The sequence below is a fragment of the Lissotriton helveticus genome, chromosome 9 (genome assembly GCF_964261635.1).
Source record: "Lissotriton helveticus chromosome 9, aLisHel1.1, whole genome shotgun sequence".
NCBI classification, from domain to species: Eukaryota; Metazoa; Chordata; class Amphibia; order Caudata; family Salamandridae; genus Lissotriton; species Lissotriton helveticus.
The window spans coordinates 833,856,249-833,880,305 of record NC_136070.1 but is presented as its reverse complement, the minus strand read 5'-3'; the positions used below and the strand labels follow the sequence as shown (position 1 = coordinate 833,880,305).

Below are 24,057 nucleotides of genomic sequence, written 5' to 3'. Positions count from 1 at the left end.
CCTTGTAATATATGGTCACACCATCACCCTTCCCACAAACCGCTTGGTAATTTGTTGCAAAAAGATATTATCATATGTTTAATGGAAGTCAGTTAAATCAGTAAAATGTTGTAGATTAGAATGTGTATAAACATGCAGGATGCTTCTTTTTTCATTTAATGACTTCCAGCATGCACAACATAAAACCACTGCCCTAAATATCTCCTTTCTGCTTGTCACTGCACATTTTAGAAAGCAGATCAGGAGAAAGGAAAGACAGTTCTTATTGTTCTTGTTTAAACTGTAACTGCATTGATGCTCCCAGAACTGCCTTTCACCTTGGTTATGACATTACAACTCAATTGTAATAATTTATATTTAAGCCATTACGTCATTTGCTATTACATGTGGCACAACCTGTGAAAACTAGACTGCAAGAAGAAAATTAGAAATGGGATTTCATACAGAGATTTCAGGCTTTCATGCATTAAATGGTCATATAAAAGCAACTACTCATAGCTCTTCTAAAGCATAAATAAACATTTTACATTGGATTTTGGCAAGAGAAGGATGAACTAATAGGGTTGTATATTACCTACGTTAAGTTTTACAGGATCCAAATAAATTATTTATCCCGTATGAGTGATCTCTTCCATATTAAGCAATGCCAATTCCGGCCTCCTCGAGATAAATGCCCTCTCTAATCCAAAAATAATATACTATAGAATAGCAGCTATCTCCCACTGAATGCAGTTTTGGGTCATGTGTACAAGGGGTTCCTTCTACCCCAAAGTGGCCTTCTGATTGGATTATTTTTAGAGTGTTTAAATGGGAAGGAGAGCTCTCTAAATATGAACTCTTGTTGAGACATAGGAAGCATACACTCAGCTTTTCATTGCCCCAGGATGTAACTTTTACTAAATAGCTAAAAACCTCCTTATAGAACTTTGACTTAAGTAGAAGTGAGTAAAGCAGACGAGCTCCAGTTGGCTACCTGCCCCAGACTTCTTAGGATCCTGAAGGAGGAGCCCTCTGCATCGTTGCCACCTGGACTGCATTCAAAGCTATGAAGCGAATAGTCATCACCCCACTGAGCGGGACGCTCCAGCAGACAAGCTCCAAAGGACTACCTGCTCCAGACTGCTTAGGGGCTTCAAGGAGGAGCCTTCTACATCATTGCCACCTGGATTCCATTTGTTGATATAATGCGCGTTGTCATCACCCCGCTGCGTGGGACATGCCCAGGCGATGCCCACACCAAGAGAGGGCCCACCCTGTGCCCTTCGCCTCCCCTTGATTTTGCAGCCAGACAATTGGTGAACAAGAGTACGATCTTTCACCCCTGTTCCACCTGTGACAATCAACTCTTTGACACTTCTTGGCCATTTGTTGAGCTTGTCGAGTTGGGCCCCGTGTTCTTGCATTAACCAAGCAGCAGGAAGTGCCGGGCGCATTTGACTGTACATGGGTTGCCTATAACCGTACTGAGCACAAAGTAGAACTTTACCTGCCCTCTGTGTCCCAGGAACTGATAGGGTTGCCTGTCCATCCTTCTGGTGTTTTTTGATCAGTGTGGCCAAAGAGTCATGTTGGCCCCCTGCCGGTGTTCCATAATTAATATCCGGGTTCGCAGGGAGTCCATCGCATCCTTTTCTTTTCCGTGGTGGTTTCTTACTTTTTCCAATTCAAGACTAGCTAAGGGCTTCATGTCGTCTACCAACTAGTTTTATCATTTTACTATAGTGCCTCTTGTTGTTTAGACTGTTGCTTGTTCTGTAACCAGTAGGGGCGGCAATTATTCACATTTTGTTTTACCGCTGTCTTTCCTTTTGACTGAGTTTTTTAACACCTTGAGGGCTTCCTTTAATTTACTATTCACCTAGTAGTGTGAAAGGCACCTTTACAGTGCACTTCCTGACATAGCAGAGCCTTCATATGGCTTGTGCCCCCCCCTATTGCTCTCCAGCCCAGGCCCTTACTTTTAATTTGCACCTCCTTGTAAGTGGAGATGGTGAACCTTTCTAGCCGAAATGGGGAAAGGAAGAGCACTGAAAAACTCCCTGGTGAATCCACTGATTAAAAAAAAAAAAAAGATTGTTCCTCATGGAACTGCACCTTGCAAGACATAGATAATCTCACTGAGGAAGTGGAGCATATTTCGCATTCTGATGCTTCAGGTAAACCTGGTGCCAAATCACAAAAATCTCAAGTAGCTCCTTTATTCAATTAAATGGCTGGCAAACCCAAGGCCAGGTCACTTCCAAATACTTGCCCCAAAGAAAAAGAGGGGGTGGGTAATGTCAAAGCTAATCTGCAACCATGTATGTAACCTAATCCATCTATCCCTCTAGAACCCGCAATTGTATGTTCCAATTGCTCCCCCCCCCTGGCTTCTAGTGCCCAGGCCGCGAATGGCTTTGGTGCGCTCTCAGCCGCTACCCCTCAGCCGACATCTGCAGAGGAGGCCAGCGCACAGATTAGAGAACTCTGGAAAGCCATTCATTCTCTGAGGGCAGAAATAACAGATCTAGGGGGGCTAGAAGAACTATTGATGAATCCCCAGTACCTTGGGTTCCTACCAGCAGGCCATAAAGAGGGGAGCAAGGGCCTTTATAAACAGGGAGCTTCATTCCATTCTGATCCTCCATCTAATCTGTCTCATAATAGACCATATTGTGAGGTCCCCTCGGACTATTTACCGTGCCCCAGGGCCCACACCCGGCAACCTCCATCTTTCCCGCCCATATTCGTGTGCCGAAATCCCCTCAGGGAGAGAAAGGACCACCAATCTAGCCATGCAAGATATACCATAGTGGGGGGATGAGAGGCCCACTCTCCAATCCAGTCCATTCTCACAACCACTTTATCCCTATCTTAGTCACAACTCAGAAATCTGTTACCTCACCCGAGCTTCATCCGTATCATCGTTCATCTCCAGATAACTATCTATACTACGTTGAACTGCAATTTTCCCATCATTCTACTGTAAACGGCCTATGTCAACCCCCATCAACTCCTTGATCCAGTTTAAATCTAGAGTACCTCCCCCGCACTGGGCTTAGCAATTCCATTCCTCCTCATCATTATCCCGACTCGATTGACTGGAGACTGGAGGGAATCCTACAATGAGCATAAGGCTTGGATCTAATCCCTGTCCATCTAAAGGGTATTTAAATTGCTCTAGCTCCATCCCAGCTATTTTACCATAAAACCACAAAGCCCTGATCAATCCGAACAGTATGGAAGTGCAGTTTCTTGTTGCAGAAAATTCCTTGTTCTATCCTTCTAGTGAGACCCCAATTCCACTCCAGGAAACCCAAGATTCCCCTCTGACTAGCTCTATTAATAATCTTATACTGGTCACTTGGAATATTGCTGTGCTCGAACGTAAGCATGCCCAAGACTACTGGGGGGCTTTTATTGAGAAGAGCAATATAATTATGTTCCATGAAACCTGGGAAATCGCACCTTACCATAGGCAAGGTTTTAAGACTTGTAATGTTACAGCCATAAGTCCCAAGCTGATAGATCCTTGGGTGGCCTCACTATACGGTTTAAGATCTCCTTGAGCTGTATGTAAAGCTGCTATCAATTGACTACCCTGATCTACTCATACTTTAAGATTCCTCATGGAATAAAGTAAAACTATTCCTCTTTCACATTTATAGTAGGAGCGTTTTGAAGACTCTTGAGTCCCTCGCCCTACATCTTCGGAGAGATACTATTTCCAAGATTGGGAGGCTGCCATAATTGTGGGACGGGACTTTAACAATAGTTTTGAACCCTCTGCATTGTTAAGGAAAATAGCAAGTGAGGAAGACCAATACTGGGGTATACCATGACTATCAGGACCCTGCCTAACAGCCCTCGCAAATGTAGCCTTGCACACGTTGGATCTCTGCATGTGATGCCGTGTGAGACCTAGTAACGGCAAAGCAAAGTCAGATACAGAGAGGTGCCCTGCCTTTAGAAGGAACTCCTATCTGAGCCACATTGATTATATCCTTGTAGATCTCCGTTCCTGGGAAAATCTCATCGACATGGAAGTTCTGCCCCGGTTTAAGAGTGATCATTTTCCTTTGCTCTTTACCCTCTGGGGCAACCTAGATAGTATAGGTTGGAACCAATGTCTGCTCCATGGAGATTTAACGATCAGTAATAATCAAACGAAGGTTAGGTGGGACAATGTTATGAATAATGAGAGTGTTTATGCCCAACTATGTTTGGACTTGGTCCCTATCTTGCTCACCTAGCAGAGGTTGAGTCAATTTTATGACGTTGTAAGTACAGTATCACGTTACTAATTTTTCTGCAGCCATTCAACCCCATTACATCCCATGCGAGGAGGCTCAGTTGGAATGGGTGCTGTGTATCCTCATCAGCAGACACTGCCCTGACAACCATGGCCACGCCTCTCTAAACAAATAAGCCAGACACCCTGCAAGTCATGCAGCGCCACAAGCACTCACCAGTGCAAACTAAGTAGTTGTACAAAACCCAATTCACCCCAATCCATGCTGCGCCCCTCAACGAATGACACAGCTGTACATCACCCACCCCAGACCCTCCCAATTCCCTGAGAATGAGACCCAGAAACGAACAACGTGGAACACACATGGAGACAGATACTGCCCGCTGAGCACCCCTGCTACAAGTCGCAGGGGGACGCATCTTAAGGATAGCTTGTGCGAAGCTTCTTTACATCTATTACAGGAACGGAGTACCACCCCATAGTAATACATGTGATCGAGAACTTGAACTTCATGTCAACCTAGTGGCAACCTGCACCCAGGACCTGCAAATAGACCACATAGGGAGTATAGATGCCAGACCATGAATGCCCTACACATTCAACATCTGCCACTATCCCTTCAGGCGCCCCCCCCCCCTGCACTAGGAGAGTAAAACATCATTCTCATACTCCATTCTAGATGTTTTCAATAACAACTGACTATGTAATTGAGTTCCTTTTGGATACACTGTATGTACATGTGTTATATGTGGCTAGCCCAAGAAATTTTGAAAAATTACAAAACTGATATGGCTTGTTTTCTCCTCCTTGTGGAACTTCGCCTGCCGCTTTAAATGGACTCTGCCTATTGGAGCATGACCAAGTCTGATATTTATAAGGCTTTCCCTTTCAAGAGTGGCACATTAGGCAAGAACAATGGACTGGAATGTGGCTCGAGTAATATCCAGTGGCTAAGATTAATTGAAGCATTCCATTCATCCTTTTTGATATTTCAAAAAGCTGGCATGAACACAGACTTCCTGAACGTACCTTGGACACCCCTACTCTCGAGACACCTCTAAAATCATATATGATATAAACCAAAAAGCTCCTGGGGGACATTATGCTGCGAAGTGTGCCTTGTAGTACATTCCCAGCCGTTCTTGTGCCATTTTGGGGAAAAGAAGATGAAATGCTGGGGTTTGCTGTACTCCTTGAAGCTGAAGGGGAGAGAATGTCGCCTAAGGGCTAGGGCGGTCGACCCCGGAGCTGGGGACCCGGTTTTGAGTATCGGCAGGGACACTCAACATTCTGTGATTCTGTACAAAATCACTTAATCTCCCCGTGCCTAACAAAAATGAATGTGTCTGTCTGTAAAGTAAATGGTGCTCATGTAAAGCGCTCTGATACTTCCGGGTCTACCTCGCGCTATATAAAACTCCACACAAAAAATATAGGGGCATATTACCAACGATTAGCGATATTTATCACTAACGATACTTAGCAACGATTTTTTTAACGCTAAGCATCGCCGGAAATTATCGCAGAGATAACTTGCTATTAGCAAGGTTTATCTCAGAAGTGATAAAAATCCTCGCGCTAACTGCCAAAAGAGAGATTATCGCTGGAAAACCAACGATAGTCTCTCGAAGTTTGGCGTTAGCTTGATGATAGGGGCTCACAAACTTAGCCATGATATCCACCTTCCATAGGATATCATGGCTAAGTCAGGAAATTACCAGGTGTAAAAAAAGCAGTGCTAACCACGGTTAGCGCTGCATTTGTTTATCACTAACAGGGTTAGCGAAATCCTTGATAATAGGAGAAATGTCGCTTACCAACATTTCTCCTATTATTTTTCTCTGGAACGCCCCCTTTGCATCTCATTAGAGATGCAAGGGGAAGCGTAGAGAAAAAGGGTGCTAACATGCGAATTTGCGTGTTAGCACCCTGTTGCTGATAGGGCTTTTAAAGCCAAAAAATCGGAGATAAATCCCTTGATAATATGCCCCATAGGGCCTTATTTATGAAGGCCCTGCGCCGCCGGTGCGTCACTTTTTCCCATTTTAAAAGTGGCGCACCGGCGGCGCAAGGCCTTTATAAATAAGGCCCATAGTCTCCTTTAGCCTCTGAGGTTAAAACCTTTCATTAAGATGTATCACTCTGTGACATTTTGGTGTGCGCCTCTGCTGGAACTATGTGCGTTTTTAGCATGCAGACTTTGAATTAAATCCAGACCACAACAGGTTTTGAAAGAGAAACTAAAATATGAAAATGGGTGCAGAGGGAGTGGGAGCAGCCAGTGTCTGGAATGATTACTTTATTTCTTTTTTAACCTTTACAAACAGCACTTTCTGGTGGAAGGTTTCCACAAATGATTTTATATATACACAGTGATGCATATCAGTAACCACCAGCAGTTCAGCAGGTACTGTGGCGCTGGGCCCAGGGATGTGAAGGGCCCGCTGCACCACAATTATGTCTGTCTTCTACTGCCCATAAAATAGCAGGGTTTAATGTTTCATGCTGGCACTAGGCACCTTGACATTCACAGCTGAAAACACATTCACCATAGACAAGGGGGGTGGAGAGGGGGGGGCACCTGTCCCACGAGGTCTGCTCATTTTCCTATAAGTTGCAACACTATTGAATCTCCCCGATGCTTACCTTTGCTTTTACTTAAACTATGTTTATATGCTGCCCGTGATATTTCAGAATCCTCTTACTGATATTACCCTGACCTGATGACCCAAGAAGGAGTGCCGGCCTCTACTTTAGCGATACCAAAGGGCATGATGGACGGAGTGTTACAGCAAATCAAACACTCACCCGCAGTCAACTGATCTGGGTTTAATCCATCACCATTCTTTAGCTCACTCCACCACTCCAGTTCAGACATGGCCATATGCAAATCAATCTGACCCTGTGTCTCATGAGAACAGTCCAGCCCGAACTGCCAAGCCATGTCTTCCCTGGACCACAAACAAGCATCCTGGGACCAGTTTCGGGTTCATAACCCTGATCAGTCAGGCTATCTTGAATCCAGTGGCAAAGTGAGCAAGGGACCCACGTCTGGGCATACCCTGACAACTTAGGGCGTACAAAGCGATACCAAAGGGGATGATGGACAGAGCGTTAGAGCAAATCAAACACCCCCCCCCCCCAGTCAACTGATCTGGGTTTAATCCTTCACCATTCTTTATCTCACTCCACCACCCCAGTTCAGACATGACCATATGAAAATGAGTCTGACCCTGTGTGTCATGGGAACAGTCCAGCCCGAACTGCCAAGCCATGTCTTCCCTGGACCGGAAACAAGCATCCTGGGACCGGTATCGGGTTCATAACCCTCATCAGCCAGGCTATCTTGAATCCAGTGGCAAAGTGAGCAAGGGACCCAAGGCAGGGCATACCCTGCCAACTAAGGGCGAACAAAGCAATGGCAGTTTAGGATGGACTGTTCCCATGGGGCACAGGGTCAAGACTGATTTGCTTAGGGCTGGGTTCAAACTGGAATGGCATGGTGAGCAAAAAAACGATGGATTTAGGCTCAGTTCTCTGTACTGGGTGAATGTATGACATTGTTCTGCATTCTGTCCATCAACTGTTGTTTTTGTATTTGTCACCCCGAGTGGGACGGGTATGCTCAGACGTGAGTCCTGTGCTCTCCATGCCACTGGAATCAAGCTATCCTGGCTGATGAGGGCTGAAAGCCCGAAACCGGTCCTAGGATGCTTGTTTCCAGTCCAGGGAGGACCTGGCTTGGTAGTTTGGGCTGGGCGGTTTCCATTGGGCACAGGCTCAAGACGGATTTGTCTATGACTGGGTTTAAACTGGAATGGCATGGTGAGCAAAAAAACAATGGATTTAGGCCCAGATCTCTATACTGGGGTGAATGTATGATATTGTTCTGCATTCTGTCCATCAACTGTTGTTTTTGCATTTGTCACCCCGAGTGGGACGGGTATGCTCAGACGGGAGTCCGGTGCTCTCCATGCCACTGGAATCAAGCTATCCTGGCTGATGAGGGCTGAAAGCCCGAAACCGGCCCTAGGATGCTTGTTTCCAGTCCAGGAAGGGCCTGGCTTGGCAGTTCGGTCTGGACTGTTCCCATGGGCCGCAGGGTCAAGACTGATTTGCATATGGCTGGGTTCAAACTGGAATGGCATGGTGAGCAAAAAAACGATGAATTTAGGCCCAGATCTCTGTACTGGGGTGAATGTATGACATTGTTCTGCATTCTGTCCATAAACTGGTATTTTTGCATTTGTCAGTCCGAGTAGGATGGGTATGCTCCAACGTGAGTCACATGCTCTCCATGCCACTGGACTCAAGCTATCCTGGCTGATGAGGGCTGAAAGCCCGAAACCGGTCCTAGGATGCTTGTTTCCGGTCCAGGGAGGACCTGGCTTGGCAGTTCGGGCTGGACTGTTCCCATGGGGCACAGGGTCAATACTGATTTGCATATGGCTGGGTTCAAACTGGAATGGCATGGTGAGCAAAAAAACGATGGATTTAGGCCCAGTTCCTTGTACTGGGGTGAATGTATGACATTGTTCTGTATTCTGTCCATCAACTGTTGTTTTTGCATTGGTCTCTACTTTAGGGCGGATGAGCGCCACCCCACCTCCCCCCGGCACCACCCTCAAATAAAACGGGTTTTAATCCTGTTTTATTATCCTTTTATTTTAATCCCCCTGGTCCCGCCGCCACGACTCAGACGAGTCATGTGGGTGGTTCCAGAGGGATCACACTGCTGGTGGGGGAGTGGTGAGCACTGTTACAGTGCGCGTGACGGTTTGGCTGGCCATCTGAGGCCAGCCAAACCATCAAGCGTACTGAATCTCTCTCCAGTCCCAGCTCCGTTGCTAGGGCTGGAGGGAGCAGGCACAGGGTCCCAGTCTGCCTGGGAGCCCTAGTTAACAGGACTCAAGCCAATCCTGACGCTGCTTTCATGCAGTGTCAGGATTGGCTGCAGTGTAGTCTGGGAGCATGTGCCGAGAAGAAGGCGGCTGGAAGAGCGCAAAGCGGTGAGCCGCAGTGTTCAGGTAAGTTATTTTTACAATTTTTTTGGGTCCCATCTACAAGAGAGGCTTTGTGGCAGTCTCAAACCTCCTGGGCCCATGCCACTGCACTTGCTTCACTACTGAAAGCTACGACTCTGGGTTAGTATTGCACTGCACTCAATAAATGTGATAGGCGTGATAAGCCACACATCATTCAAATATGAAAAATTCATATGAATCACAAAACCATGTCAGTGTGCCCTAATGACCATAAATCATATATGGATAGATAGATAGATAGATAGATAGATAGATAGATAGATAGATAGATAGATAGATAGATAGATTTATTTTATATTAAATATGTTTTTATTTTTTGGCAGGATCTTCCCCAACCCCCGCTTTTTAATGTACTTCCAACCTGCCTTTACCACTATCCACCCCTAATCCCTCCCCATACCTTCCGTTACCACTGTCCACCTCTAAACCACAAACTTAATATTTGTTTTTCTCTTTCTTTTTTTCGGGAGGTGTATGAGGGCTGGGGAGCCTCTGAAATACCTCCCTTTTTAAATGTACTACTTAACCTTCCTTTACCACTACCCACCCCTAAACTCTAAAATTACTCTTACCTCCCTTAACCACTACCTACCCTTTAAACCATAGAATTGCCCTTACCACTTTACCACTACCCACCCCTGAACCCTAAATTGACCCATAACACCCTTTACCACTGCCCGCTCCTAAACTCTATAATAACCCTTACCACACTTTACCATTGCCCACCCCTAAACCCTAAAATTACCCTTACCACTCTTTTTCACTATTAACCCCCAAACCAGTCACAGCCAGCAGAGGTAAGTGCGGTGGGCGGGGTGGGGCGCGGCAAGGGGGGAAGTCGACAGACAACGGAATAGGTCATATTTATTTATTTAATCATACATATTCCGTTGTCTGTCAACTTCCCTCCCCTTCCACCCCACCACGCCTATCTCTGCCGGCCGCCACTGCCACAAATCGTAAAATTACACTTACCACCCTTTACAACTACCCACCCCATAACCCTAAATTTAGCCTTATCCCCTTCAGCAACCAAAAACTCACCAGCCCACATCTAGGGATTTATTTTTCAGCAAATCGTTTATCATCCATGTCGGCACGGAATGTTTATTCATAAATTCTGAAAATCAACACCCTACCTAAACCAGAGTGGGCCACGACTGGAGACAAAGAGGCTAGCAAGTTGTACAGTGCAGAGTTTTAGACCTTGCGCTGGACCCACTGGCACAACAGCCTTCCAGAGTAGACCACTTGGGACACCCTGAGCTCTGCAGACCAGACTCTAGTAGAATGTAGCTCACAGGCATGAAGGATTATATGTTCCCGGCATGACAACAGCGTGCAATAATCTGTCACCCCACCCTTTGATAAAAGGTGCTGCCCCTCATTTCTGTGAGTGCTTTCCATTTGGTCTCCTTCTCCCGCCAGATGCCGCCACATGCACTTAACCCACATTTATTTACATAAAGAATTTCCCTTGTTACTCTTGGACCTAGACTTGATAATTCATATCATTTCCACTGGATACAATTTGTGGTTTTGGGACTATCATGGGCCACTTTAGAGATACTTGTAGTTGAATTCTGTTGTAATTTAGCACCTTGGCTGCTTGAGATATTCCCCTGCTGTGCTGAAGGTCAATAGAAATGGGTGTGGTCATGACGAGCTCAGCTCGTCATCAGCACACGAGCACCATGCCTCATGACGAGCTGAGCTCGTCATGAGCATGGAAGGAGTTAAAGCTAGGTATTGGTGTTCAATTGTGTTTATTGGTTCCAGTCAAATTCAATTTTCAACCAATGGAACTCACTTGATGTTTTCTGCCACACTAAGCCAAATATCCAAAAACTTATATTTTTGTTGCGCCCTTTGCAACCATCACCTGGTATTATCACTTTGGCTTCTTCTGTGGCTCCCCTCAGCTGTGACACGCCAACTGACAATGCATGAAAACGGTAACTGAGGGTCAGGTGTACGACTGCTATAATTTGCGACTCACAATTTGCATCAAATTCCCACTCGCAATTGGCGAGCCGCAAATCACAATGTACACACACAACTGGTCCCCAAATTGCGAGTCGCAAATGACTTGCATCGCAATTTAGCTAGGAGGCTAATTGCGAGTCACTAGGCACTCGCAGATAGTTGTGCGGCTAGAAAGCCTTTTTAGCGAACGCGACAGAAAAGGCCATTTTACGGTAGCAAAATGGACTTACATCTGGCCCTAATTTTTCTGGTGTATTTATGCCTGTTGGCATCACTGTGATGTTCCGCGCTGCCACGTCACACTGTTTGCAAACACTGAGGTCATTATGGTGGGTAATTATCAGACGCCCATCACTTCCGCATGAAAACCTCCATTCAGCGTGTGCCCGTCTTGCATTGCTCCCCAATAGCTTTCTGCCTCACATGCCTGACCTTGTTCCTGATTACCTTGCTCTCGGCTTGAAATGGAAAAATAAAAGTGCAGGTACTCGGTAACAGAGCACCTGCTTGTTTCTGAGAAGTGCCGGTACTCTCCTATTAAAGGTATTGACTTTCCCTTAAGAAGTGCCGGTACTCTCCCTCTCAAAGTTTAAATGTGCCAGAACTCCGTACTGGACAGTACCAGCCCATTTAAAGCACTGATTGCTCTTTAGTTTCTACAGCTCTGACTACTTTTTGAGTTTTGTTAAATTCTTTGTTTTAATCATTACTTCTTTCGATTCCAACAGGTAATATACAGCTAGATTCATCATAGTCCCGTTTTGCGAGTCCTTAATAGCGATTATTAAGGAATCGCTATTAAGGACTTGCAAAACGGGATTCATGTAGGAATAGCACAAAATATTGCGATTCCTACATCATCCTTATTTGCGATTAGCAAATTGCTAATCGCAAATAAGGAATAACTAATGGGGAGTTATTCCTTATTAATCGCAAATAAGGATGCGATTTCAAGGGTGCCAGGGGTGTCCAAAGGACACCCTATAGCACCCCTGAAAAGCAAATGTACACAGGTGTTGCGCACACACATGTCCAAAGGACATGGCTGTGTGTAACATGCAACAGAGTTAAATGCACTAAAGTGCTTTTTTCTATTTTTTCGCTGTTTACCACGAAGTCAGACTTCGTGGTAAATAGCGGCCAAAAATTGTGAATTCGCAATTTAAAAATGGTTAATGAATTGCATTTAAGGAGTCTCAAATAGAGATTCCTTAAATGCTATTCCTCGCAAATTTGCGAATTTGCTATTAGCGATTTTTGCATTTGGGATGATGAATCCCAAATGCAAAAATTGCGCTTGCAAAGGGCCAGATTCTCAGAATCTGGCCCTTTGCGAGCCGTTTTCGGCTTGATGAATCTAGCTGAGAGATCCCTAAATGCATCCCTTTCTCTTCTCACCCCTCCATATTGACTGCCTCACACAAGCGCTTACAGCCTGATTCATGTAGGTAAATTGCACTCGCAAAGGGCCAGATTCTGAGAATCTGGCCCTTTGCGAGTGCGATTTTTGCATTTGGTATTCATGATACCAAATGCAAAAATCGCTATGTAAGAATTCGCATATTTGCGTGGAATGGCATTTAAGGAATCTCTAATAGAGATTCCTCAAATGCTATTCATGACACAAAACAAAATAGCGATTTTGGACTTTTGGAGCCGCTATTTACCGACAGGTCAGACCTGTCGGTAAATAGCAAAAACTCAGAAAAATGCTTTTAAAAGCATTTTTCAAAGTTGCATGTAGCACACACACATGTCCTTTGGACATGTGTGTGCGCAACACCTGTCCAAAAGTGCATTTTAGGGGTGCTACAGGGCGTCCTTTGGACACCCCTGGCACCCTTAAAATCGCTATCTCAGTTGCGAGTAGCAAATTGCTACTCGCAAATCCCCATTCATTCCTATCAGCCTGATTCATGTAGGTAAATTGCACTCGCAAAGGGCCAGATTCTCAGAATCTGGCCCTTTGCGAGTGCAATTTTTGCATTTGGTATTCATGATACCAAATGCAAAAATCGCTATGTAAAAATTCGCATATTTGCGTGGAATGGCATTTAAGGAATCTCTAATAGAGATTCCTCAAATGCTATTCATGACACAAAACAAAATAGCGATTTTGGACTTTTGGAGCCGCTATTTACCGACAGGTCAGACCTGTCGGTAAATAGCAAAAACTCAGAAAAATGCTTTTAAAAGCATTTTTCAAAGTTGCATGTAGCACACACACATGTCCTTTGGACATGTGTGTGCGCAACACCTGTCCAAAAGTGCATTTTAGGGGTGCTACAGGGCGTCCTTTGGACACCCCTGGCACCCTTAAAATCGCTATCTCAGTTGCGAGTAGCAAATTGCTACTCGCAAATCCCCATTCATTCCTATCAGCCTGATTCATGTAGGTAAATTGCACTCGCAAAGGGCCAGATTCTCAGAATCTGGCCCTTTGCGAGTGCAATTTTTGCATTTGGTATTCATGATACCAAATGCAAAAATCGCTATGTAAGAATTCGCATATTTGCGTGGAATGGCATTTAAGGAATCTCTAATAGAGATTCCTCAAATGCTATTCATGACACAAAACAAAATAGCGATTTTGGACTTTTGGGGCCGCTATTTACCGAGAGGTCAGACCTGTCGGTAAATAGCAAAAACTCAGAAAAATGCTTTTAAAAGCATTTTTCTAAGTTGCATGTTGCACACACACATGTCCTTTGGACATGTGTGCGCGCAACACCTGTTCAAATGTGCATTTTAGGGGTGCTACAGGGCGTCCTTTGGACACCCCTGGCACCCTTAAAATCGCTATCTCATTTGCGAGTAGCAAATTGCTACTCGCAAATGAGGGATACTCCCCATTCATTCCTATGGGCCTCTTGGCCCATAGGAATGAATGGGGAGTATTTGCGAGTAGCAAATTGCTACTCGCAAATAAAGAACATGTAGGAATCGCTATTTAAGTAGCAATTCCTACATGAATGCCGTTTTGCGTGTCCTCAATAGCGAATCGCTATGATTCGCTATTAGGGACACGCAAAACGGCATGTACATGAATCAGGCTGTATATCCCCCTAGTCTGGGAAGTGTAGAATCGCTCGTCTCTCCAGTTCATTATTTGACTCTTTATTCACCTCCTGATCATTACAGCCAACCGACATTTTGATGGCCTGAGGTTTCATCCCACTGTGAAGTTGTAACCCACACTGTTCAGGTATCTTCTTTAATGACCTGCCAGTTAACTTTTTAAATTTATTTATTTATTTGCAGATTGGAATAGCGCAAAATCGAACCCAAAGTAAAAAGCGCTTCACATGAGCACCATTCACGTTAACCAAGAACACATTCATTTATAGGAATTGATAGATTAAGTGATTTACCCAGAATCCCAGGATGCTGAGCCGACGCCGAGGCTCCAACCTGGTTCCCCAGCGGCAAAGTCGGCCGCTCTCGCCGTTAGGCCACATCCTACCTACGGTTCTCTCTCAACGCCGACAGTTCTGCGACCTTCTCTAAATCTAGCAGGCCGGAGACAGGCCCGGTTGCTTCAAAAAACAATCACCCCCTCGCCCTCCCTCGCCGAAAGAAAATCCTTCAAAAACGCGCTGCGACCGCCTCCGCCCCTCACTCCCAACCACTGTCGCCCCATCCTGAATGTCAGCCCATCCCTCAGAAAGGCCCCCGCCCCGCTCCTGGAGTACAGAAAGGAGCGCTCCGCCGCTGAATTTATGACTGTATTAACAGGGATTCCATAATGGGAATAATAGCTTCCAATTTGCACATGTCAAAGGTGCCCCGAGTAATTACTCGCCGTCTCTCCCGCGGCCGAGGACTGCCCTAATCTGCCGGCTGCGAAGACTAATGATGCCCGCTCTCTTCCCCACTTTAGCACTAATTCCATATTGTTTCAGAGAACGTAGCACGGTTGCCCGGTGCCCATTTCACCTTGGAAAAGGCAACACTATGCACCTTGGTGGGCACACGTCATTTTGAAAATTCCTAGAAATGTTGTGATAAGGGATCTGGTGCCAGCTCTGTGGAATATCAGAGGGTGGCAAAAGCACTGCCCAACAACTTTGCAACACTTTTTTTTTTTTAACTTCAACACATTTTTTATTATCGTTTTTCCAAACGAAACATTACATACAACACATGAAACATACAGTCATCGTTGTTTCCTCATTACAGAGTTTCAGCCAAAACTCGCTAGTTTAGTGGCAATGAGATTGCGAAAGGTCATCAAGGCAGCATTACACCTTTTAGAAGTTAAGTTATGGAAGTTAAGCTTTTTTGTGTATCCACCCATATGCACTTGCTTATATTGCTGAATTTGCTGTACTTGTTTACTTGCATGGAGCATCCTCAGTCTGCACAGGGTAAGTACCAGGGCCGACTTTAGCGCTGGTGGCGCCCAGTGCGACAATCATTTTTGGCGCCCCTACATCCCATGACCGCCTGCTCCTATTTTCCCACTACCACCGGGCAAAACTGCCGCTCATCTCTCTAATCATAAATTATTGCTGAAAACAGCGCAACCCTTTGGTCAGCGCCCCTCCACAGGTCAGCGCCCAGTGCGGCTGCACCAGTCGCACTGCCCTAAAGCCAGCCCCGGTATGTACACCCCTGGGGATGTAATAATGTTAGTGTGTGTTCATTATGATAACGAACGGCCTCTGGAAGCTGCAGTGTATTGGTCTATGTTTTGTTATGCAGTTTTGTATGGCACACTATCACACAGGAGGGTATGTTGGCGCTGAGGTTTGAGTCTAGACATACCTCGGGCCTAGTGGGACTACACAAAAAGCCAGGTATTCAGCTTCTTGAAGAATTCAAGAAGTGAGGAGGAGGCTACTATGTGTAGAGGCAGGTCGTTCCATGCATTAGGAGTGATGTAGGAGACGGCTTGACCACCAGATCTGGTGTTCCGTGTGGGTGGGATTTTTGCAAGTAGGAGTCTGGACGAGCGTGGGTTTCTGGAAGGTTTGTGAAAGCAGAAGCGATTGTTGAGGTATGCTGGGCCAGAGTTATGTAGTGCCTTGAAAGTGTGGGTGAGGAGTTTTAATTCCTCATTAAGTGCTCATTTGTGAAACAGGAGCTAGAGGCGCTCCTTCAAGTGTGGTGTGATGTGAGTGTGACGTGGGAGATTTGAGTGATTCTGTCAGACGAATTCTGAATGGTTTTAGCCTTCCGGTGAGTTTTTTGTTGATCCCGGTAAAGATGGTGTTCCCATAGTCCAGCTTGCTTGTGGCAAAAGGACGCGTGACGGATTTCCAGGTGTTGATTGGGAGGCCTTTTAAAATCTTCCTCAGCATCTTCAGGGCAGTGGCGTAGCAATGTCAGGTGGTACCAAGTGTGGAAAAATTCTTGCCCCCCCCCCGGCTTCACAAAATGGCAAAAATATGTGATTAAAACACATATTTTTGCCTTTTTGCCACCACCCTCAGTGATGACACCCGGGACGGCCCGCACCCACCGCATCCCCTTTCCTACGCCACTGATTCAGGGGATGGAAGCATGAGGCGGTGACGGCATTGACTTGGGCGATCATGTCTCGTTTGCTGTTGATGATGATCCCAAGGTTCTTGGCGTGGGTGGTGGGACTGGGTGTCAGTTCTAGCTTTGTTGGACACCAGGTGAAGTCGCACAGTTATGTGCTCTTCCCGATGGTCATGATTTCATTCTTGTCGGTGTTCAGCTGTAGACAGTTGGTCTTCAACCAGTGGGCGATTTCAGTCATGCAGACATTTAACTTGATCCGGGTACGGGGAGTTTTTTGTCTGTGTTGGAGAGAATGAGTTGTTTGTCATTGGTGTAGGAGAAGACATTGATATCATGAGAGTGGTTGATGCTGGCTAAAGGGATCATGTATTGTCCTAGATTTTCCTCGCATAGGTCGCACGAAGTGGCACTGGTATTTAACCCAAGTTCTTGTGGAAATGCTTCCTACATGCCTTTTCCAATCCTCCCCGTAAGGAACTGGTCCTCCAGACTCAAGTGGTCCCAGATCTGCAACCTCCAAATTCTGGGCTTTGCAAAAACAGGGGATTAAGTTGACGCCTGTGAAAATTGGTACCAGCAAGGTAAATAGAGATAACAAAGATCAACAACAATTAACGAACGTAATAGGTTTACCTTTGTTATAGTGTTATATGGGCTTAGATGTACCACTGGACACCAAGAATTCACTCACTGCGGCAAGTAGGATGCATAAGCTGTTTCAGTTGTCTACTTTTAATGTATGTATATTGTAACTATAGTGCTCGGGTTGTAGTATTGCAAGGTAGTTATCATCTTCTGCTGCAGTTGTGTTGTACCTTTGTGTTGTAGTCATATTGTTAAGACTGTCGCCCACGCACTCATCACCAGCGAACTCGACTATGGCCACGTACTCTACGCCGGCATCAACAAGTCCCTACTCCACAGACTGCAAACCATACAGATCACCGCAGACAGACTCGTCCTCGGCACCCCCCGGCGCAAACACATCAGCCAACATCTGTGGCGACTGCACTGGCTCCCCGTGGAGAAGAGATCCACCTACAAAATCCTCACCCACGCCTACAAATGCCTGCACAACAGGGGACCCAAATACCTCAATGACAGAATAACTTCCACGTACCCAAAAAAAACCTGCAATCATCCAACCTCGCACTAGCTGAAACCCCGCACATCCACAGAGCCAGGGCGGGCTGAAGATTGTTCTCTCACATTGCAGCCAAGGCCTGGAACGAGCTACCAGCAGACATCAGATGCGCCCCCTCCCTGAACACCTTCAGAAAGAAGGTCAAGACCTGGCTTTTTGGCTGAACGGAGCGACGCACCTCCCCCCCCCACTCCCCCCAGCGCCTTGAGACCCTCATGGGTGTGTAGCGAGCTTACAATTCCCTGGTTGATTGATTGATTGTTGAATGTGTGCAGTATTGCAGTTGTATAATTTTAGTGCTGTAGTGTTGTATTTGTTGTGCTTTAGCAGTGTGTTGTAGTCTTGATCTTCAGTTGTGTTGGAACATTGTTTGCACTGTTAAATAGCAGTCTAGTGTTTCAGGTAGTGCTTCTGTGGAATGTTGGTTTTGTAGTGTAGTATTGTAGATGTGGTGTAGTAGTCAGAGTCTTGCAGCTGTGTTGAATTTGTGTTGTTGCTGTTGCCACTCTAGTGGTAGTAATGAACTAGTAACTGGTGGTTGTAAGCTTTAGATAATGTTATTGTAAAGTTATAGTTTTGTTATCATATGGTTGTGGTAATGCTGCAGTGTGATCATGTTGTAATTATAATGTTTTTATTGTGGTGTAGTTATTGTGAAGTGTTGGCATTGTAATGTTCTAGTTGTAGTGTCAGTTTTATAGTAAAAATTACATTGTGCTAGTGTTGTTATACAGCTGTAGACGTAGAGTTGTTGAAGCTGTACTGCAGGACTTTTATATGGTCAGAGCCAAAATCATGATACAGTGTAGTGTTGTAACTGTAATGCAGCTGTATTCTTGCTTTTCTCCTCCCACAATGTAGATGTAGTGTTGTAATCCTACAGTTATGATACTGTATGTGCTGTGTTTAAATTACACTAATGTATTTACAATGCTACTGATGTTCCATTCACTGTATCAGTCAAGCTGTATTTTTTATTTTGTTGTTGTTTTGGTGCTGTAGCTGCAGTCTTCTACGTTTGGATTCATATTCTTGTCATTATAATATTGTAGCTGTGGCATTTTAATGCTATAGTGGTAGCTTCATTTCACTGTAGCTCCGACGTTGCACTGTTTTGGTGTTGTAGTATTGCTGTAGTCTTCAATCAAACAGCATTTGTAAAGCCAACAATGTAACCCCTAGGGGTATCTGGGCGCTGTGTCACTGTCGAAGAGCCAGGTCTTGAGTCTCTTTCTGAATTCTGCAGGAATGGGGCTGTATGGAGATGGAGGTGGAAGGTCGTTCCAGGTGTTGACAGCGATGTAGGAGAAGGAGCAGCCACTGGGGTGTATGCGAGGGCGAGTGAGGAGGAGCGCATGTGTCTAGAGGGTTGTAGAAGCTCAGTCAATAGTTGAAGTAGGCAGGTCCCTGTTCATGGAGGGCTTTGTAGGTGTGTGTGTGTGGATTTTGCATCTCTTCTGGATGGGGAGCCAGTGGAGGTCTCTCAGGTGGGGGTGATGTGGGTTTGTTTGGGAAAGTGTTGTAGTTGTGGTGCTGCTGATGTCATTGTTGATGTCAAATATAGATTAGTGGCACAGTCACAGTCTTTTAGTCACAATGGTGGTGCTGTAGTGACAGTGTTTGTGTTATAGATACAGAGCTGTACTGTTGTTCTAGTGCTGTAGTTATACTGCAGTGGGTGCTATGTTGGTATTGGAATATGCAATGTTGGAGCTGGGGAGTAACATTTGTCACACCCCACTTTTAATGTTTGAGTTAATATTTTTAACTGTTGAAGTTGGAAGGGTGTATTTTAGTGTTGTAACAGTAGTGTTGTTCAGTTGTAGCTGCTGTATTGTAGTGTTAGTGTCATTGTGGTGTTGTTCAAGTGTTATGTTAGTGGTGTTGCTTGTTGTAGGCTTACAATGTAGGGGAAACATTGCCCTGATACAGTAATTTCTTCAATAGTTTATCTCTCCAGATGCACACTTTAATACTGCAAGATATAGGTAGGCACACCTACCAAGCATGAAGTAGCAGCACTTAGACCCCCCTTGGAGATAGCCTTCATCTGGTGTTGACTTACTCTGCCCGCATACATACAATATTTTTGGCAAGAATCATGCCATTAAAGTTACCACTAGAAAATGTAGAATATGTCCAAATTAGCAATGGAGAAGATTGCCACTGAAACAGATCCTTCTTTCTGCCCTCAAAGTCTCCTTTCCTTGAGTTCTCTGTTGCTGCCATTATACGCACTCACCTGGAGGATCCAGTGACTGGCTCTTCCCTCGATCACTCAGGATAGGAGCTACACCGCCTGAAGTCAGAGAGGGCACACAATTCATTGCCCTATTAGTTTAATTTGAGTCTCATCTATAGAAGAACAATGTCAGTTCAACCAAGTCCTGAAAACTGTTGCAGACACTTTATGTTGTTGCCAGTGTTGTTACACAAGAGTGCTATAATTGCCACTTCCTGAAACTGAATTAGACAGTACAGCTCTTTAGCTTTTATGTCATTTGAAATGTATATGCTTGCCTTGGGCTGCATCTCCTCTAGGAGGAGAGCAGCTTCCATCCCCTTAGGGCACCTAGTTATTGCAGGAATTTGATCATTAGCGGAAATGTTTGAGACAGCATTGATGCATTTTTTCTTCCGTAGTGACAGATCGCTTGCCTTGTATTACAGACTCAATGGCTAGTCTCAAACAATTAAACTAAATACCCTGGTTACCACAGTACAGAAAAGTAACATTGGATGTCAACTTATTCAGACTCCTATTACGCCTTTGATTTGACTAAATGGTGCCACAAACTTTCTGCTCACAGATTGACCATATTTATTTACACTCAAACATGCATTTGAAATTCATAGAATTTGATTTGTTCAAAAATGTGTTTCTGTTAAAGGAGTGCACGTATATTTTAATATTTGAGCTTGGTGCTGGAGCTGCTTACTATGCCTGATTGCATGAAGTTTTTAGATTTGCCAGTAATATTTTGCAGTCTGCATATAGACAATTTCACCCTAATGTTGAATAGCCCCATTGCAGATTTTCAGCAATATCATGTACATTTAATTCCAATTAACTCGAGATTAGATTCAGCAAACAATGCATTTACTGCCATTTTGAGATCAAGGTACAAATAAAATCCACCATTGCTAACATTGGATTGTAAGCCTCAGTTAGCATCACATTAGTTAAATGAGCAACATTCCAGCAGGGAACATATTTGTATCAAATTGAATTGTAGTAGGCTTTGATATTACTAAAAGAATGTGGGTTTACCATGAATACATTTAAACAGCAGGGACATGCAGAGACAAATATAACTTGAGCTACGCCTGAGTGGAAAAATACATAAATCTAAACTTTTATCACATACAACACCTCTGATGATTTGGATAATAATCCTTCAATGCTTATCATTAGACACAGGAACCAAATCATAAACATTTATGACATTTTGTTTGGAAAACTACTATCAATTTAATCAGTCCTAAAGGAAGATAAAACTAGTGAGCCACAAACCCCCTTCACAAGAAGTCTGAATCTTCAGCATGTTTTAAGTTCCGTCATCCTGTTAGCTTTTCCCTCCAACTAACAGGATTCTGCATTTACAATAAATATTAATAAATCCATTTTCAAATTAATGTTGTAGTTTATATATTAGTATGTCTATGGAAAATATTATATCTGGAAAATATGCTCAAGCCATTCAAGGAAAGGATAAATGGGCACTTTCAAGCAATAACCAATAACTGTCCCCTACATCCAGAGGAAGTACTCTACAAGATGGTACAGGCCAACCGTATGGAGTTTAATTTCTGTGTAACAGATCAGATGCATTTAAATCAGTACTCACAGACGATTGACCGTTCATTCTCAATTTGTGATCCAACATCGATGGCCACAACATACACCCGGAGATGCAAGACTTTTTAAAGTAACAGTATACTCCTTCCTTTGGGAAACATCCATTACAACGCAGTCATTACATCGCACTGCTTTTACAACGCAACTGTTACAATGCAACTGCCTTTACATCGCATGCCATTAAAACGCATGCCATTACAACGCATGTCACAGCAACACATGCTATTACAACGCATAACATTGCAACGCATGCCATTACAATGCATTATAAGGTAAGTAATGAAGATTTTTTAGTTTTAGGGTGGTTATGTGTTTTGGGATAGATGGGAGTAGTCATTTTTACCCCTACACTATCCAACCCTTGCCCTACTGTTGCACTCACTGGAGTGGGAATAGTAATTTTTTACCCCTCCACCATCTTACACTTGCACTACTGTTTAGTTGCGATGTAATAACCGCATTGTAAAAGCATGCATACTAATTGTTTGCGTTGTAATGTCATATATTCCTTCCTTCTAAGAAGAAATATAGCTAAATCAACTGTGTTATTTATCTGCTTCACCATACTTGGGTCCTGATTAATAAAACTAAACGTACACTTTTGTGCACGTTTACAGTTGTTGTAGTACTTTTACTAATGTTTTGATATTCACAAACTACAAGTGTAATTTTAATACTAATAATGTTACTAGCTGTGAAATTACACTCATAAAATTACTAGTTGTGGCATTACACTCCAAGGGCCTAATTCACAAAGGTGGTTCCCTGGTGGTTATGGTGGCGCAATGGCAGTCTAAACCAAAGTTTTAATTGGGCAGTCGGACCACCGGGGCGGTGGTGGCTGGACCACCACAGCTGCATCCCTGTGAGTCTAGCAGTCCTTGGACGGCCAATTTTGTAATTAGGCCCTCAGTGTAGATTTTTAGAGGTGTCACCATATACTTTGATTGAAGTGATAGTAACAGCCTTGTATGGCTTTATTAAAGTATATTTTTAGAATTGTTTGAATTATAGCTTGTTCAAAGTCTATGATTACATTTTTGAGGTAGTAGTTATTTGTATGTTGTTTTATATTATTCAGGAGTTCATAGTAGGTGCTGCTTTGTTTGTTTGGTTATAAAGCATATATGAAAGGGATATTGGGGTTTTCATATTCACTATGTATGGTGTATATTTGAGTGAATGGTTTGGGACACACTTTAAAAGTTCCATCCATTATCTAGGTTTGGCATTAAGTACATTTCATCAAGTTGTTTGCTGTGGAGTAAATGAAGATTCGTTTTCATTTCATTTTTCATTATTTAAATGTAAAAGGAAGGGTTCCACATTATGTGTTAATTTTAACTGGTCAAGTATATCTATGTCTTGATATGTTCTAGGGACAAGTGGGGAATCGCTAGTGGCTTTTTTAGTTTGTGCAATTAAGCGTTTTAAAGTGGGGATAGGTGGTAGGTCACCTGTTACATGAATGGGGACTTGGAGTACTATGGGCATGATTGTAAGTCTGGCGGTGTTGGAGCGGGCCACCGCGCCAGTGCCTCAAGCCAACACCACGAAACCTGTAGTCAGTCCGCCTGCTGGATTACGAGTTGTAATCCTGGTGGGCGGTCCTGCTGCGGTGGTCTCACAGCGGTGCCTTTTTAACGCTTTTAACAGAGCCTTAGAAAGGCACTGCCTTAGGAGCGCCGCAGCCCGTTCCTGCATGGACAGAAATGCACAATGTTGTGCATGGCTGTCTGTGCAGGAGCAGGGGGTGCAAAAATACCGGGGGTCACAACATATGCCATCTCTGCATGAACTCTTATGCACAGAGGCAACAGGGGGCCCTGTAGGGCCCCCTTAGTTTTCTCACCACCACATTCATGGCAGGCTTACCGCCATGAAAAGGAGGGCAATGAGGAAACTTGTAATATGATTGGCGGTGTGGCTGTGATACCACCAGCATATTGCAGCCTCAGACCGCTGTGCCACTGCCGCTAGATCAAGGATCCTGGCAGTTGCAGCGGTCCAGGTGGACCATCAACGCGACCGCCATAGTTGTAATCAGGCCCAAAGTCTTTCAGGATTTTGCTTGTTGGATCCTAGGAACTAGTGCTTGCCTCTTGTGTATCTTGTAAGATTTCTCTAACTTCTATTTCTCCAATACTTGGGGGTGGTTGTCCTCTTTTACATTTATTAAAAAATATCTTTTGTAGTTGCCCTTCCATAGCATAATCCAAATAATATTTAGTACATTTCCAGGTTATGGTTTCTGTTGATTCACTTTCTTAGCTGTAGGTATAGCCATATAGTTTTATAGGTG

At 44.3% G+C, this 24,057-nt stretch overlaps 1 protein-coding gene across 1 annotated transcript in view; it reads right to left on the bottom strand.

Annotated features, from left to right (window-relative positions):
- The window catches only part of NPAS1 (neuronal PAS domain protein 1), a 504,067-nt gene that overhangs the window by 320,210 nt on the left and 159,800 nt on the right, over positions 1–24,057 (bottom strand). The gene's annotated exons all lie outside the window — the stretch shown is intronic.